This window comes from Populus trichocarpa, chromosome 9 (assembly GCF_000002775.5).
Source record: "Populus trichocarpa isolate Nisqually-1 chromosome 9, P.trichocarpa_v4.1, whole genome shotgun sequence".
NCBI classification, from domain to species: Eukaryota; Viridiplantae; Streptophyta; class Magnoliopsida; order Malpighiales; family Salicaceae; genus Populus; species Populus trichocarpa.
In genome coordinates, this window is record NC_037293.2 from 12,100,194 (window position 1) to 12,113,084 (window position 12,891).

General features: G+C 33.8%; 1 protein-coding gene, 1 long non-coding RNA gene and 1 pseudogene across 2 annotated transcripts in view; 2 read left to right on the forward strand and 1 right to left on the reverse strand.

The window, feature by feature from the left end:
* Positions 1 to 12,891, reverse strand: part of LOC7460108 (structural maintenance of chromosomes protein 3) — a 38,988-nt gene that overhangs the window by 5,462 nt on the left and 20,635 nt on the right. The gene's annotated exons all lie outside the window — the stretch shown is intronic.
* LOC127905744 (uncharacterized) lies at positions 3,684 to 4,918 on the forward strand. The gene is made up of 2 exons (XR_008060050.1): positions 3,684 to 4,350; positions 4,509 to 4,918. It is a non-coding gene; the product is annotated as an uncharacterized LOC127905744 (long non-coding RNA).
* Positions 7,197 to 12,226, forward strand: LOC18102207 (uncharacterized; annotated as a pseudogene).

Sequence of the window (12,891 nt, forward strand, 5' to 3'; positions counted from 1 at the left end):
TTTCCTCAATACAAATGGGTATAGTATTAACAAAGTTATCTCATTGGAAAAATTACTTCTGAGTATGAAAATAACTTTATCATAGCTAGTAAACTTCAACAGGACCATTCGAGCTCCATAGGGTATTTGCCACAGCAGAAACAGTGGAGAGCTTGGGACTTTACCCATAAATTAACCTACAAGACAATAACAATAATCCCAGACTTTGGCGCCATTAGCAACATTCATGTATAGTGATTTTGGTATTATAATCTAGGTTACGATTTTAAAAGTTATCAGTAGTAATTGATTTTTTTTTGTCATATTTTTAAATTTTTTTTCCTATACAATTATCTTATTTTTATTTAATTTTTATTTTATTAATAAATAAAATTATTGAGACGTTTTGAAAATATTATGAAAATATATTTTTATAATATTAGCAGACGTTCATCTTTTGTAAAGAATCATTGTTTTTTTTTGTTTTTTTTTTTGTTAATATCTTATTTTTTAATGATATTATTAAATTAATCAAGTTTATTGAACTCATTTGAAGCATGAACATTATATTTTTAATTTTTTAAAAAATATTCAACTTTTTTTAATATTTTTATGCAATAAAAAAAGTTAGCCTGTGATGCACATAGACCACCTACCTAGTGTTACCTAGAAATGGTCAAGCATTGTAGCAAGTGTCCATTTGTTTTTTTATTTTAAAGTGTTTTTAGAAAAAAATAAAAAAATATATTTTTAATTTTTTTAAAACAAAGAATAGTTTGAAGAATGATAAATAAAATCACCGGCACCAAAATTACTAAATGATATCTTTAATTATCTCAGGAATGGGAAAGATTTAACGTGGACATGGGAGCTTTGGCAGCACCTTTCCCAGGTCATTTTCAGCCCATGATATGCCTACAAATTTGAAATCTGAATTAATGAAATCCCCTCTTAAATATATTATAATACCTGAAATGTAATTAATAATTTGTAACAAGAAACAGAACTATTTCTGTTAAGAATACCATTATTATTATTATTATCACTAATTAATCATTTCTTCATTGTTTTTGCTGCTGCTCTACTGCTGTTGTTATCATTACCATTTACCTCCTTCAGTTTTAGTTTTATCTTAAACAGAACTTTTCTAGTGTAAAAATCTCTCTTTTGCAATCTCTTTTTAGTTTAAAAAGTTTGTCCCCAAGAAAGATAATAGACTGAATTAATGAAAAATCAATTTATGACTAGATTTTGAAGAAGAAGAAGAAGAAGAGGAGGAGGAGGAGGTTATATATCGCTCGGTTGACATCATTGACGTAATTAATCAGTGAATTAATTAGGATCGAGTGTACCTTAATGATTAGTAGGTTAATCAATACAAACTCCAAGTGTGCTATTTTTTTAATTGTGTTACTTTGATAATTTTTTATTTATTATGTTAAAAAAAACCCTCTTGGTTCAGATACTCCAACCTCTCAACTTCTTTGTTGATATCTTATGGTAATCAAATCTGCTGGCATGTAACTGGTGCAGACCGACATTTGTGGTCCCACGAGGCCAATTATTTTAGAAAATTCTGTCATAGTAAACTTTAATATATTTTTTAAATAAAAAATACTTAAAAAAATAACTACTAACATAATATTAAATGCCATTAAAAACATGTCTTATCGTTCTAAAGTTGGGTTGGGTGCATGAACTGTTGACGGTCTCATGTTTCGTCAACATAATATATATTATATATATATAACCATTTGTATATATTATAATGGATGTTAACATCAAGCTTAAAATAAGTGACACTAGCTAGACCTAGAAATTAACATTAGATTCGACCTAGCTAGCTGCAGGGGCGGTGGATTTAAGACCACAAGCAGGCACGAATATAGCTAGTAAATGCGAGAAATAAAATGAAAATGGCATATATAGACATCAACCTTGAAAGTCAACCTTCTTTTGCAGGACGCCATCTCTTCAACGAGATGTCATCTACTTTGGTCTCAGCTCTCCCACATACGGGCTCGTGTTAATTGTTTCCATTTTCCTCAAAACAACAAAAAATAAAAATAAAAATAAAAATGAAGTTGATTAGCCAATCATACAGCAGTAGATTAAAAGTACCAGTAGTCCTAAGACCGACAATTGCAAGGTCAGACGTAGTGATCATGCGCGCACTGTTTCCTTCCTCCATTGCAGTGAAAGGATACATTTTACCAGGGCTATTGAGTGTTGTCTCCAAACACATAAGCATCAAAAAAACTGGCCAAACCTACCGTGTACGTAGCTTCATCCAAAACAAACAAGGCAGGCTAACCTAGCTACTTCCAGGGCATCATCAAGGACACGGAAGTGTAAAAGGAAGTAAAAAACGTATCTCTTTACTTTGCCTAACTCCTACTAAAAAATAACTTTATCATAGTAAACTTCAACAGGACCAGCCGAGCTCCACAGGAACATTCATGTATAGTGATTTTGATATTATAATCCAGTTTACGGTTTAAAAAGTTAACAGTAATAATTGATTTTTTTATTTTATTTTTTTAGATTTATTTTATTTTATTTTTTTATACAATTATTTTATTCTTATTTGATTTTTATTTTGTTAACAAATAAAATTATTAAGACATTTTGAGAATATTATAAAAATATATTTTCATAATATTAGTAAGCGTTCATATTTTGCAAAGAATCATTGTTTTTTGTTTTGTTTTATATGTTATTGATATCTTATTTTCTAATAATATTATTAAATTAATTAAGTTTATTAAAATCATTTACCAGTTAAAACCATGAGGCCAATTCTTTTGGAAAATTCTGTCTTTCTTGTATTTTTTTTTTTTAATCCTATTCGAGAATATCCCATCCTAAGTCATTAATTAGACAATTAGGCCTGAAGACAAAAACAAATGTTGTGAAGGAAATATATATATATAGGAGAAACAGACAATGAAAAGAAAAGTCCCTCCTTAATTAGAATAACCCAACCATTGCATAGGCAGCCATTTTGGAATATTTTTACGTCCACGTCAAATATCTAATTAATCAACGAAAAGAAAACTTCATTTTGTCTACCTCATCTATAAAACATATCTACTTTACGTCCACGTCAACGACTTAACAATTTTAGAAAGATTTACAATTACATCATAATTTATTATTTGCTACTTGTGGAGGCCTAGCTAGCTAGATTGATGAATCAATTGAAGCCCTTGCAAGAAAATAGAATATATTTCCTAATGATACCCCACCACATGCACATAGGTTCCCTTTTCCTCAAGGTATATATGTTTTCTCATTGGAAGATTTACTTCTTGAAAAGGCTTTCATACCTCTTCGAAAAACTGCAGTTCCGTGGTCTTCATGCTGCCGGCCCCTTCATTGAGAGCACGTGCTCGAGCTGTTCTTTGAAGGGGGAGGCGACTGTGAGAGAATGATTTTCGTGGAATATTACTTCCTCACCAAAGGAAAACTTGTGCATGAATTTTAATTGGGAGCAAGCATCTAGAAGCGCGACATGAAGGCTGATAGAAATCCAATCAGCAACAGTGCCAAGAAAGAGAATTTTCCAATATTTAAATAACAGAACTTATTGAAAAACATGAAGGCTGATAGAAATCCAATCAGTAATGGTTTATCACTGGAAATCAATTTCACCAAATCCCAGATCTCACTCGAATATTGAAAATATCAAATAAACAAGAAAATGCTGGTGTTTGGCTCACCCTGTTTTTGTGTGTCACCCCATATAACTTGTCAGCAACCTTCACAAGTTCTGGCCTGAAAGTGGTGGTTATAAATTGTGTGTTCGCCATATCAGCCAGGCGACGAATGATGTCTAGCGAAAAAAGTAATTAAGGATCACCTCCAATGGTTACATCTGATGAATAAACAATAGCTAAATACAATACAGGGCACACATAACCACACACCAACAGCACTTTAGATTTTCTTTACAGATTCGACATTCCTATTCTCACTGCATGCAGATACAAGCCAAGATCTTGCCATACATATGGACCAACAATTTCAGATGAGTAGGAGTTTCAAAATCTTTAGTTCTGTCTTTTAAAAAGGTGGCATACCTTTAGTTCTGTCTTTTAAAAAAATTTCTCCTTTAGTTCCTCCTTTAGTGTATCTATCTTGTCAGAAACTCCTAAGAAGATTAACCAGTCAAAAAAAATTCCCCTTATATTTAAATATTAAAATTGTATTTGTAGAAACTCATAGCTCACTTTTGAGTTCCAGTGTTGTGACTTCAGCCAATGATTTAGCATTGTTCAGTTCCTGCCTCTTCAATTCATCTTCACCATGTAACGTGTCAGAGTCAACCGACGATATTATGGCTTCCAACTCTTGCTTCCGTCGTTGCAGGTTAGTTGTAAGATTAGTCTCTAGCTCTGCTTTTCTTGTTTCAGTCCATGTAATGAAAAATGCACATTCATGGGAAACAGAACACATTCCACAAAGGACACTGCAATTACTACTAGACAAGGTTGAGATTTCTAACCTCGATGCGATCTGTTCTGCAGGTAATAAGCTTCTCTTTAAGGGTCTTTTATTTCAGGGTTGAGTTGGGATAGTTCACATTTTTCCTCTGGTGTCAAGTGAACAATGAGCTCTGTGCCCATCTCAGCTGGTTTCATGACCATACCGGCATTAAGCTGATCTATTTGATTCCGGACATCTGCAAGTGATTTTTCCTATAAATTGGGTCCATTGAAAGAGGAATAAGAATACTAACACCAATAATGTAATGGATGCTAAAGAAAGGATAATCTGCCAGTGGTAAGGTAAGGGTGACTTGACAGTCTAAATGTACCTTATTTTCAAGAGCCTTGGAAATGAATTGTTTCTGCTTATTAGCATTAGCTATGTCGTGCTTAAGCTGTTCCAACTCTTATTTATCATGAGCCCGCTTGGCATCAATTTTCTGCTGCTCAGAGACGCGTTCAGTTATTCTCTGGTCCATATGTGGATCAATTTAGCGAAAACAAAGTAGACAATAATAGATGGATGTAATTTAAGCTAAGGAATTAAGGAAACATCTGAGGAACTCTTCAAAAGATATTTTAGCAGTCAAGAGTTCTACTGTTCAACAATCAAACACCGAGCCTTATTTATTTACTAAAATTTTAGGAGTAAGATAGCCTGAGGGATGTATTTACACATTTTTCACGACTATTGACAAGAAATCATTCCCCAGTTTTACAATTAAATGAAAGCATAAACTAAAAGCACTCGTTCAAAATGAATTTTTTTAAAAAAAAAAATAGTGAAAAAGGATATCTTGTAGCATAAATCTGACCTTTTGAAGTTCTTCTTCCTTAATGTTAATAGATTTTGTATTCTGCATAATTATGCTCATAAACTTCAACTTTGAGCGTCGATGGTCATAAAAGCCCCCCGTCATACCACCTTTCTTGCTTACTTGATCACCTGATCAGTAGTAAGTTGTTAAGGCATCTCGATCACATATGAAGGTCATTGTGTGAAATAAAAAATAAGATTTCTATGCTAACCATCACAGTTCTGCAGTCCAAACCATCAGTTCGGGCAACTCTTGTGGCCACATCCAAATCTCGACAGATCACAGTTCTAGCAAATACCTGGAGAAAAAGAAAGAATAAGTAGCAATATAAGCATGCAGCACATCCCATATACACCACTGCAGGAGTCGTATCAACATCATAACAGTTTTAGCTCATGCAAATTTTCAAAACGTTTGAACACATTTATATACAAGTCCAATGGCATCAATAACATTTCACAATCCAAGAACATACCAGTCAAATAATTTAAGTATGCACAAATATCACATCAGGGAAAAAGTGTTTCACTGCACAAGTCTAGCACTGTGGTTGGGGGTGGACGACAGTAGCATTTGTGTAGGATAATTAGAAATATGAACCTTAAACAAGAATCTACTGTGGTTGAGAAACTTGGAGTGAGTAAATAATTTTGTAATATAAAAAGGATTTTGCTTTTGTCAATGCAATGGAGTAATATGAAAAATAATACAGTAAGAAAAAAAGGAAAGGAATATTAGTACTTGCAGGGCTCTAAACTATGACTATGACTATGGCTTGGCTATGCACACGCATGCCTTCCATACACATACATGGATGGAGACAAAAAAAAAAAAAAAAAACTAAATGTCATTTTTATTTCTTTTCTGAAATAATGGAAGTAATAATAATGATGAAGGTAGTAAATAAGGGGTGAATAAATAATATAATATAATATAATGAAACCGTAGGAGCGGCTGGGAGTTCGGATCCATTATTAACTGTTATAACAGAATTTATTATTACTTCTGCTTCTACTCCTTCTGCTCTATTGCCAACGTTACCATTAAACTGATTATTATTTTCATACATATTGCATCCTTCACTTTATAGCCTTCGCTTACTTTTTACAGTTAGTGCCGGTCACTATCCATCCTTAGTACAAGCTTCTCCCTACAAGCTTCAACACCGGGCCCATTGGCCACAAGGTCTGCTTACTTACCGTTTAGCGATATAATCAAAGAAGTCTTTTTTTGTACTGCGTTGATTAGTGTTCCAAAACAGAAGAAATACAAACTTATTTGATTGAAATTGAAGAAATAAAGATAGAAACATATAATAAATTTATAAGATTTTATTCTTTCAAAACAAAATTAAAATTATGTACATTAAAACTAAAGAAACGTCCCTATAAGATTAATCATCTTTTTAAACTAAATGACTTTTTGATCGCGGAGATCTTATCCATATATAGTTATCTAAACTCATATGAATTTTCTACATAAAAATATGGACGGTTCATCACACCCATGATTTCACATATTCCGATAGAATTAAAGTCAGAATCAGTTAACAAAACTATTCAAATTCTATTAAAAAAAGGTGTCACAATCACTCACCAAGTGTAACGCCACTACTATTATAAAACCAAATACTTACTCCTCATTTTAGTCAACAAATTGCAAGTGATCACCTCTGTCACTCATACTAGGTTTTGGATGAGTAAGCACTAGTTGATGTTGTTACAAAAGGTACGAGGATGTTGTTTATATTTCTGTGAAATAATTCGCTTTATTCTTAAATCAATTATATATGTGTGTGTGTGCGCGTGAGAAATAATTCGCTTTATTTTTAATGAACTCTATATGTATATATATATATATATCTTTTGATAGTTTTGAAGTCTCTAAGAGTTTCTTCAAAGGCAAGAAGATGTCAAGGATTTCAATCCCTATATAGTGGGATTTCTCCAGCTATGCTGTCTTGCAACTATGATTCAAGCTAAAGGAGATTACATAAAATACAAAGACCCGAAACAACCGACTAACATACGAATAAAGGACCTAATGAGTCGAATGACATTAGCAAAAAAGATTGGTCAGAAGACATAGATAGAGCGATCTGTTGCAACTGCTGATGTCTTGAAGGATTACTCTATTGGCAGCATAATAAGTGGTGGAGGAAGTGCCCCTCACTTTAACGCCAAAGCTCAAGATTGGATTCATATGATTAATGGATTCCAAAATGTTTCACTCTCTAGTCGTCTTGGAATTCCTATGATTTATGGGATTGATGTTGTTCACGGGCACAACAATATTTATAAGGCCACCATATTCCCTCATAACGTGGGTCCTGGAGCCACAAGGTAAGATATCATTTACCTTCCGAAATTATGTTTTTGATTTCGAGAGTATTACATGTTAGTTATCACCTTTTCTTGTTCCAAAGAATTTAGAGAGTTTTATGTAACGTTTTGAATTAAAAAAATAGGGAAAGGCAACTAAGCTCTTGGAGGCTTAAAGAGTGGGTAAAATTAAATGAGGGGTATTGTGGTAATTGAATAATAGTTGATAAATATAAATACGAAGTAAAAAAAAAAAGGGATCTGAAATTTTAAGAGAGAACCGGCAGGAGTGAAGTGAGAAAGAAGAAGAAGAGAAAAGAAGGAAATTAGAAGGGAAATAGAAAGGAGTTGGAGGAAACAAGTAAAAAAGGTAAGATTATGTTTTAATGTGTATAATATGTTTTATTTTAGCTTTAAATTTCTGTTTTGATTGAATGTTAGGGTTTTGAAAATTTGTGTTTTGGGTTAATTGATGAATTAATTTGAATGTTATAAGGTTGATTGTTGTGGGTAATTGATTATTTAGTTGATTATGGAAGATTGTGATGATTTTGAGTTATGAATTGTGTAAATGGTGAAATTTGTGTTAGAAATCAGGAGATAACAGTAGGTAATCTGTGAAAATTCTGTGTTTGAGGTTGAAGATGACAAAATTTCGGTTTGGTCCCTCAATTTGTGAAAATTACAGTTTAGTCCCTAAACTTTGGAAAATTACAGATTGGTCCCTGGAGCATATTCCAAGATTCTGAACAGAATAAAAGATGAATTATGGGCAGAATTCCAGTAGAGTTATGAATTTTTAACACTTTCAATTTGGTCCTCCAATTTGACAAAAATTACAATTTGACCCTAAAAATTATTTTAAATTCCAGAATGGTCCTTGTAGCATAATTAGAGGTTCTGGACAGAAATGAGTATGAATTATGGACATAATTCCACTATAGTCATGAATTTATGATATTTTTAGTTTGGTCCTCCAATTAGATGAAAATTACAATTTGGCCCTAAAAATATGATAAAATTCAGATTGGACCCTAGTTGTAATATTGGCTTTTTCAGATTGGTTTGATGAATAATTGAGGGTTATTTAGTGAATTATTACCAAGTTTATTATTTGTTTTATTATGGATCAGATTTCGGGAAAACCGTTAAATTTTGGGTTTTTGAGAAAATTGACTAGTTAGTTCAAAAACATATAGGGTTACGGAATATACCCTTAGATAAATGTATTAAATAGGTTATATGTTCTTTTGAGTCATTTTTGAATATGTCTCCTTTATATTCAGATAATCCTGATATTCTACCGGCGGGACGTTAGTAAGATTTCCTTCGGTATCTGCTTTGAGTTTTGTTTGCTTTCGAGTCAGGGGAGTGGATAATTTTCAATATGCATGAGAAATATTATAAATATTTGATTTGTTAATATGAATTGGATCATGCTTCTTGATAATACATATGTTGATTATTATCCTTGTTATGATAAAACATGATCAATTGTTGAATCTGAATTCTTGATATGAACCAGTATATATTTTGAATTGACTTCTGAATTGATAGCTCCTCATTTGATTGATGTCATGAGTTGAGCCTTGAGATATAAATATGTCTGTTTGATTATGATTATGAACCTATGGTATGTCAGTCAGAATACCCATACTAACAGGGTAGTGTTAGTCTTTGTGCACATCGTATCTGAACCCTAGTTGGTCGGGGGAGTCACCAACCTGTGTGGACTGATCATCCCATAGTACGAAACCTCATGCTCATTGCATTTTGATTTTCTGACGAGTTTTACCATATGATATTCTTGTTATGGTCTATTTGAGAAACCTTTCTATAAGAACCTAGAGCCATACTTGTATATATACTTTTCATTGTTGTATTACCTCGTGTGTGTGTGTGTGTGTATTGAACGTTATCTACTCGCTGAGTTGTTGAACTCACCATCTCATTATTTATTCTTTTCAGGCTTATAGCTTGATAGTAGGTCATTTTTGTTGGACCTTCAGAACCTGCTTTTTTGGTTGTAATTTGTACCTTTCCATTTATGTCTAGTTAGTGCTCCAAAACTCTAAATTTATATGAACTCTTGTATTAAGACAATCGAATTATATTATGAAGTTTATTCTGTTATTAGTGTTGTGTTGAACTCTGATTGAGTTGTTTAAAGGATAAGTTTGTATGTAAGTTTGGGTTTGCATAGGTATGGAACCTTGGAGGGGAACCTTGCCTATGTGCCGGTCATGGATCTGGGATTCGGGTCGTGACATTTTACATGAACATGGTTTATTGAACGAAAACTGTCTAGACCAGGACCGTGACCAAGTTTATGCAATAAAAAAAAAGATATGCCTTTTTTTTTTCATATATATATATATATATTTGTGATCTTAACAATTCTTTATTTCAGGGATCCTGACAGGATTGGAGCAGCAACTGCTCTTGAAGTTAGGGCTACTGGCATTCCTTACGTTTTTGCTCCATGCATTGCGATACGTAGTGATCTAAAAGAAAGTTTGAATCTTTGATCATATCTCTGAGATTAGGATTTATTTATCTATCGTTATAAAACATTAATCATCGGATAACAAACAGGTTTGTAGAGATCCTAGATGGGGTAGGTGCTATGAGAGCTATAGTGAGGATCCTAAAGTTGTTGAAATGATGACAGAGATTATACCTGGATTGCAAGGTGATGTTCCTCCAGATTCCAGAAAGGGTGTTCCCTATGTTGGTGGAAAGTAAGTGTGACTTAATTTAAACATCAAATATATATATATATATATATATATATAATTTAATGTTTAACCTTGTTATAGGGACAAAGTTCCAGCCTGTGCGAAGCACTTTGTTGGCGATGGGGGCACCACCAAAGGCATTAACGAGAATAATACTGTTATTGGCTACCATGGATTGATGAGCATTCATATGCCAAGTTATTTTCACTCCATTATCAAGGGTGTCTCAACTGTTATGGCTTCTTACTCAAGCTAGAATGGACAGAAGATGCATGTCGATCGTTACCTTGTTAAGACTGTTCTCAAGGATATCCTCAAGTTCAGGGTATTCTGATGTTGTTGATTAAATTATGTATCTAAAACTAAGTCATAAAATATTATGAAAAGCAAACAATTCTAACCTTTTGCTTTCATTTTTTGAACGTCACATGGTTTTGTCATCTTTGATTAGGAGGGTATCGACATGATTACTTACCCACCTCATTCAAACTACACAGAATCAGTTCTGAAAGGAATTTCAGCCGGCATTGACATGGTTAGTTGATTCCTACCTCTCTATTCTCAAAGACTAGCAGAAACTTGCCTATTCTTGTCAAACAAAATGTTTTTTATTCTGGTTGATTAGAGCTGCTGCTTTTCTTGACATTGAAGCTTTAACATGTGTGTTTCAGATCATGGTTCCATACAACCATACTGAGTTCATCAATATTGTGATTGACTTAGTAAATAATAATTACATTTCCACGGACCGTATTGATGATGTTGTCAAGAGGATTTTGCGAGTGAAATTCACTTTAGGTCTATTTGAGACTCCCTTAGCTGAGGAGACCTTGGTTGACCAGCTCGGAAGCCAGGTAGCTTTATATGTCTGAATCTAAGCATTCCTTTCCCATTTCAGGAGATTACTTATTTGTCTGAAAACTTGCCACTTGTTATGAAAACAAACTCACAGAGATTTGGCAAGGGAAGCTGTGAGGAAGTCACTTGTGTTGTTGAAGAATGGAGAGAATGCAGATGCTCCAGTTCTACTCCTCCTTAAAAAAGCCTCCTTGTAGTTGGAAGCCATGCTAATAATTTAGGCTATCAATGTGGAGGATGGACTGCAACTTAGCAAGGAGTTGATGGCAACAATTACACTGCTGGTATAATTAATATGCTTCTCTTTTTTGCTTCCATTTCAAGCACGATTCTCTTGAATTCAAGTATAATATATAGTAGCAGTATTGATGGAACTTGTCCTATCACACAATGAGCAGGAACCACCATCTTAAGTGGTATCTCAGCCGCAGTTGATCCAAGCACAGAAATCGTCTACAGCAAGAACCCTAATGCTGATTTTTTCAAGTCCAACAACTTCTCTTATGCCATTGTTGTGGTCGGAGAGACTCCTTATGCTGAGACAGCCGGAGATAGTTTGAACCTGACCATAGCTGAGCCAGGTCCGAGTACGATCCTTAATGTCTGCGGCAATGTTAAATGCGTTGTGGTCACAGTATCTGGTCGTCCAGTCGTGATTGAGCCCTATGAGTCACAAATCGATGCTCTTGTTGCTGCTTGGTTGCCAGGCGCTGAAGGCTAAAGAGTAGCAGATGTGCTTTTCGGGGATTATGGATTTACTGGAAAGCTGCCCTGGACTTGGTTCAAGACCGTTGGTCAGCTCCCTATGAATGTTGGTGACTCTCATTACGATCCCCTCCTCCCCTATGATTTTGGACTCACTACTAAGCCTGTCAATGCTAGCTAGGAAATGTGCTTTTGAAGAACAATAGGTTTCAACATGTCATGTAATGTTACATTGATCAAGGCAATTGTAGAAAGATTTGTTTGGCTGTTACATGAATTATAAATAGCATTAAAAACTATATTTACTAAGAATCAAACTGATCTTCGGTTACTCAATCAGTTTTGATTGAGAAGAGAAAATTTCTCTTCAGTTACACATTCAGCAGAGGAAATCTCTCTAATAGCAATATTATCAGAACTAAAGTAAATGGTCTTCTTTGGTATCGCCACAGTAGCTTCAGGTAGTCTTTAGCTCTCTGGGCAGCTAGCACACATTAATTCTTGGATTCCGCATGTAAATCTACAGTCATCCTTTGATTCAGCTACTATCCCATGCTGAATTTCTTAACATGCAGAAAAAAAAATCAAAATAACTTCTTTATAAACAAACATTTGGATTTGAGATTCCTGTGATTAGATAAATTCATCATTTATGCTTCAAAGATACATCTATTAACAGTTTTGATAAGTCTTTCCCCATAATTGTAGATTATTTATTAATTGATTCGTCCCTACACACACACACATTACTCCTAGTATGAGAACTGAGAAATTAGACCATAGATAGATTCAGGGGAGCCTGCCACTCAAAACCCTAATATCTGCATTTTGCTGGTCTGTGAAGTCTGGGTCCATCTACACTGACAAGAGAGGGACTTGATGGAGCCTGCCTCTAAAAATCAATCATACTTTGGGATTTATTACTAAAATTCATACACATTTCAGAATTTAGTACAAGAATTCAACCTCTTAACTTTTTTGG